The following is a 6,101-nucleotide window of genomic DNA, read 5'->3' as shown; positions in this document are numbered from 1 at the left end:
AAGCAGCAGAGTGAGGAGCAGAACCCTAGAAGGGAAGACGGGCCCCGAGGGAGGCAGAGCGAGGAGACTGGGCAGATCAGCCAAGAGAACCTTGGCCCAAGTAGCGGGTGGCCAGGGGCTACCCCTCCTCCTCTGACCCCTTCACCCACCGAGCCACAGACGTTTCTTCCCCCTTCCCAGACCATGCACCCGGAGGAAGCAACTCCACGGGGAGCGGGTATTTAATTCTCCACCCCCTTGTCATTTCTTGGCCTAAGCTGAGGCTGCCACAAAAGGGGCCAGTTAGTGCCAATTGTGATGACCTTGTAGACACAGATCCCAGAGGCCAATGAATGGTGGCAAAGAGAGTCTCCATTACGCATCACCCTCCCACTCAGCCTGCTGGTCCCCCCCCCGAGCTCTTTGCCAGGGCAGAGAGTACGTTTGCTTTTTGCCGTCTTTCCATTTCGTTTGTGGAAGCCGGAAACATCTAAGCCACCTCTTGGTAAACGATTTATTCACGCGGGTTTTTGTTTCGCTATCGTGAGAGTAAATCATGAGTCATTCACCACAAAACAAATTAAAAGACAAGACAACAAAACTGCACGTAGGGACAGTAAGCAATGAGTAATTCTGCCCAGTTCTCTGCTTCCAGGGAAATTAGCCTCCAGCTGGCCTCGCTCCAGTTACTCTTCTTTCTTCAGGCCTAGACATCACACAGGTTAAATATGGCTTAAGCAAGCCAGGGGAGCGAATTCATTCTCCCCCACTTCCTTCTGTGTGGAGTACTCTGCTTTTCGAATAGTTGAGAGTTCCTAATTATTCCCTGGATAGTTCTGATTGTTAGCTGTGTCACTGTAACACTGTAACACTAACTTTGTTAGCCCTTCATCACTACAGCTGAGATCCAGCAAACTCTGTGCACGCAGGGAGTTTGGGGAACCATGTCACACAGACCTGTAGGGGAGGCACTTACATTGCCAACCCCAAATGTTCAACAATCATGAGTTAGGTCTACCAAAAATCATGAGACTGGCTTTAAAATCATGGAGATTATGTACAAATAACAGATGTGGTGTTCTTTTTAAATGCCTTTCTGAGCCTTTAGGGTGCGCCGGGGTCACATTTTGAAGCTTTCTGCACATCCAGGAGGGCTGGAAACTAACTTTTTCTATAAGACTGAAGGCTGAAATCATTGCATGTCCCACTTGACTCCAGGAGCTGGGGCTTTAAGGAAACAATAATGACCATGAGACTCAGGACAAAATCACAAGAGTTGGCAACACTGAATATTTAGTACCATGAAAGTGAGTCTATGGAACTTGTGTTGGATAATGTCACCGTTAGGACTTTGCCAGAAGTAGCAGAACCAGTTAGCTCAGATGCCCAGTAACCAGGGAAACGCCATGGGACAAGCCAGGAAGTGAAAGTTATTAAAGCTAAATTGTCCAGAAAGATCCTATTGGGCAGAGGGGCGTGCGCAGGCTCCTAGAGATGCCTGGAAATGGAGGCGTCCCTGCATGGGCATAGGGACCTTTCCGCTCAGTTTCACTCGTTCCTCCCCATCTCACAAGCTTTAGGTTTGGATGGCTCCCAGTGAGCAAGCGTGTGGGGGAGGGGACAAGCTCCATCACTAAGGCTCCAGCCAGAGAATCTCAGACTGTCTTGCCGTGTTTCACCAGGAACTCAATGGTATGGGGAGAGCCCGGAGAGCCCCCAGCCCTCCACAGCATGGCTTCCTGTCAGGCCTTGAGACGGGGGTGAAGAGCGGATCGCACTGCCTGGAGGTGCTAGGCCTTGGATCTCACCATTAGTCTGCCATCCTGTGTCACTGTGTCCCATACACTTTTGCACTTTCTGTTAGCAGAGACCTGGCGCTGCCCTTATCGGTCTCCCTGGCTGGCTGAGTATGCCATGGCCAGTGGTAACGGCAGTAGTGCTGGACGTGCGGCTTGTGTGCATTTGCAGGCCATGGTCCATAACCAGATATCAGCATCCTAGAGAGGGAGATTTTCATGGAGCCAGAGGTAGACCTGACTTGGATGCAATATGCTTCTCTTGCATAAAGAAATGGTTTCTGCTCCTGCCTCACATTTGGGGAATCACAGAGTTAATTGTACGGGGCTGGGGGAAATGTTCTCTTCCTAAGAGCGTTAGGGTGAAGCTGTGGGCGTGTCTGGGGTGCAGTTGATGGAGCTGTTTGATGCCAACACGCTCAGAGCCAAGGTGAATGTTTCTCTCCACTGCCCCCATTTGATGCTGATTTGCCAGGTAACTGTGCTGCCCAGCGGTAATGGTTTGATCTATCTAATGTTGACTGTACTTTACCACGCCGTCTGTAACGGTAGTAACTGCAGGTTTTGAGGCAGGTGCCCTGTGTGCGGTGTGTTTGGGTGACTGCTGGACTAGGAGGAGCCTAGAGCATGAATGCAGACAGCACCCAAGCTCTCCTGGGAAACCCTGAGTGCTGCTTCAGGTCTGCTCAGTTCAGCATATTTGCAAAGCTGTAAATCTAGGGTGACCATGTGTCCCATTTTGGCCAGGACAGTCTCTTTTTTAAGCCCTGTCCCGGCCGTCCTGACTTTTTTTGCAAAAGTGTGCATTTGTCCCGTTTGCTCTTGCCAACTTGATCAGTTGGGGGGAGCAGGGCTCGGACGGGGGAGCAGGCAGGAAGTCAGGAGCAGGAAGTCAGGAGAGCAGCGACGCCAGCCCCACACAAGGAGGGAGGGGGGCTTGGGCTCGCCCCACACAGTGTCCCATTTTCCTTTTGGGAAATATAGTCACCCTATGTAAATCCCGTTCTTACAAACTGAGCTCTCCAAGCCCTCCCCCTTCACGGTGCAGCTGTGGCCCTGAGTCAAATGGTACGTGCAGTGGTGGGACAGGGCAGAAGGAGGAAGGAAGAAATTTAGTTTCTGATGATTGGTCAAAGAGCGTGTCCATTCCTTAAGTAAGGTAGACACAAGATGAAGTAATGAAATATTCTGAGTTAGATTCTGAATTTCTGATCCTTTGCATTATTGTCTTAGTACCTTGGTTTTGACTGGCTTTTCTGGGTCCTGTGCTGATTGGCTGTTTGCTCCAACCCTCCTCTCCACCTCAGCTCCACTAATCCACACCTGTCCCTCTCCCCCTCCTTCCCTTCATGTAGTTGATCCCCTCCTAAGTAACACCTCCCACAAAAAAAGTCATGGCCCTACCATGCCATCTGCTGGTGTGTTCTACCCCTTTCCCTGCCCTGTGTCTGTCTGGTCTATTTAGACTGTAGGCTCTTCAGGGCAGAGACGAAGTGGGCATTCACCCACGAAAGCTTATGCTCCAATACATCTGTTAGTCTTAAAGGTGCCACAGGACTCTCTGTTGCTTTTTACTACTCTGTATTTGTACAGCACAGAGATTGATCTGGGGGTGCTTGAGCTCAAGGATTCTATGTCCCATTTGGGATTTGCCATGAGGGTGAAAATGACGCTAGCACAATGGGACCCCATTCTGGGGTCGCCCATCGGTACTACCGACATAAACACAATTGATAATAATTCCCAAATTATTCTAGAATAGACATTTCTAAACAAATTAATAGTAAAACTAACACTAAATAAGTCAGGTACTCAGTACAAATTACCCAGCATTGCTACAGCGAGTTTGTTCTTATACTTCACTACTTCATTGGTTTTAATGTCAAAACTCAACATTTCAATAAAATTTTACCCACCGTTGTACTGAATTCACTAATAAATAATGAGCCTAGCAAGCAAAACCAACCACCATGCAATCTTCGCTTTGAAACATGCTCTGCAAAGAAAACTGCAGTCATAAGTACGCAAAGCAGGCCAGGAATCTCCTACCAGAGTAGCTCTGTGATCAAAGTGACAAGAGAAGTTCTGTCACTCAAGAGTTTTTAAACTATGCCAGCTAGCCAGACTCTACGTCAGAGAAGTTGAATTAGACACTGTGAGAAAACTGCATGAGCTCTACCGCCACTGCAGCGCCTCCATTACAATCCCCAGTGGAACTGCACCGACAATACATTATGGAGATTTTCTATTAATAAACATGCTATTATTACTACTGGTGTCGTGCTCTACAGCCTCAGTCATTTCATTGAATGAGGCATTATACAAATGTGTGGTAAACATCAGGCCCTGCCTCCCAGCGGCTACAATTTCAAAACAAGACACAACAGACAGCTGACTAAACAAACAGGCCAGGGAAAGTCAATGGGAGTTAGGTGCTTTTGAAAATCCCACTAGGCACCTATCTGCCTCTTTCGGTGCCTAAACACCTTTGTGAATCTGGCTCTAGACTCTTGCAATTTTCACCTTAAAACAGCTCCTTTGAAATATTTTTACTCATTTGCATTTTTCTGTCACCCTATCTCTGCCAAACAAAGCCACCTAGCACAACAAACATCCATACGTAGGTACATTTGGACATTGGCTCCTTCAACAGGTAAAGTGGCCAGGTGCCCGGTTTTCGACCAGAAAGTCCAGTCGAAAAGGGGACCTGACAGTGTCCGGTCAGTACTACTGACCAGACACCCAAAGTCTGGTTACTGCAGGCGGGGAGGCACCGGATCATCACCCACGCCAGCCCCTACTCAGCCAGGGCTGCCTCCTACCTGTGTCGGGCGGCTGCAGCTCCCAGCCCCGGCTCTGCAGGTGAGTCCCTTCTGACCCAGGTTCAGGGGGGGAAAGCAGCAAGTGATGGGAGGAGGGGGAAAAAGAAGCAAATGGGGGCGGTGCCTTGGGAAAGAGGTGGGGCAGAGGCAGGGCCTCAGGGGGAAGAGGCGGGGAAGGGGTGGGGCCTCAGGGGGGAAGAGGTGGGACAGGGAAGGTTCGGGCACTTCTGCTGGAGTGTCCATTTTTAAAATATTACAAAGTTGGCAACCCTATCAACAGGCAGGATAGTGAAATGTTTCAGAAATTAACATATGTAGAAAACTGCTCAATTCTCTGTCAGTGAAAGCAATGGAGAAGGGAATGTAGTTTATGACTTCACACTAGAAAAGTAGCTATGTGACTGTCTACACCGGGGGATTTTAGGAATGCCGAAATGCACCATTTTGATTTGGGAATGTCAGAATCGTTTGGTTCGCTCAAAAAGGTCTACGTAAAATGTTTTGATCTTTCCAGATGGAAAGTTTCCGGTTTTGGCCAACACTTTTGCAGTTTTGGGATGTTTGGTTTTTCAAGGAAAAGTCGGCATTTTTCACGCAATGCAAACACTAATGCAAATATTAGCAACGATTAGAATGAGAAGAAATCGGCAGCTGGTTCCAGGGTGGCAGAATCTCAAACCCGCAGGGTTCTGACTGGGGTGAGGCCAGCCTCAGAACGCTGGGGAGAGCAGAGCCAGATGGGAGGCCATCCAGGGCTGAAGGAGAGGAGAGTATAATAGGCAGCAGTTGTCAATAGCTACCTTGGCAAGCTTAGAGTGACGGAGAGGAGGGAGGGGAGGCGGGAGTTCGAGACGAACCGCCTTTGACAGCAGCTCTTCTCATATGCGGGACACTAGAGCTGGCTTGGTCTTTTGGGGAAAGGAGTCAGAGGAAGAGAGTGGGGGAGCATGACTGAGCAGGGGGGAAGAGAAGAAAGGGGAGTCAGTAGCAGGGATGGACGGGGCTGAGGAGACAGCTGGAGGGGACCGTAGGCAGATGTGCTCAGAGTCATTGGCGGAGGAGACGGGGTAACGGGAGAGGAGGGAGTGGAGGAAAGTCAGACTGTCTTGTCAAGGCTGAAGGTCAGCCAAATGGTGGGCAAAGACGGGGGTGATGGGAGAGCGAATAAGAGCTGGTGCTGGTAGGTGTAGGACAGTGACCCTCAGGGCCCAGTGAACCAGGGCGGGAGGCTGATGCTCCCCCAAACCCACCAAACAAAGTTATCCCTCCCACAACTGAACAAGGAGGATCCTCCCCTTTTCCCACCAAATGGGGACAAGAGCCTGGCCCCTCTCCCAGCTGCCCAGTCAGACCGAACCCTCCAAGCAGCTAGATGTGTCCCGTCCCTCTGAGAGCCAACCATCTTTACACCTGGCTCTGGTGGCACCAGCTTTGTTTCCTGCCCAGCTGTTTACAAGTGCACTGAAATGCTGCAAAGGTCTGGCAGCCACAGGGCCTCCTAGCC

The sequence above is a fragment of the Terrapene carolina genome, unplaced genomic scaffold, assembly GCF_002925995.2.
Source record: "Terrapene carolina triunguis isolate 2854851 unplaced genomic scaffold, T_m_triunguis-2.0 Scaffold449, whole genome shotgun sequence".
Lineage (NCBI taxonomy): Eukaryota > Metazoa > Chordata > Testudines > Emydidae > Terrapene > Terrapene triunguis.
The sequence above is the reverse complement of the archived record's forward strand: the minus strand, read 5'-3'. Positions refer to the sequence as shown.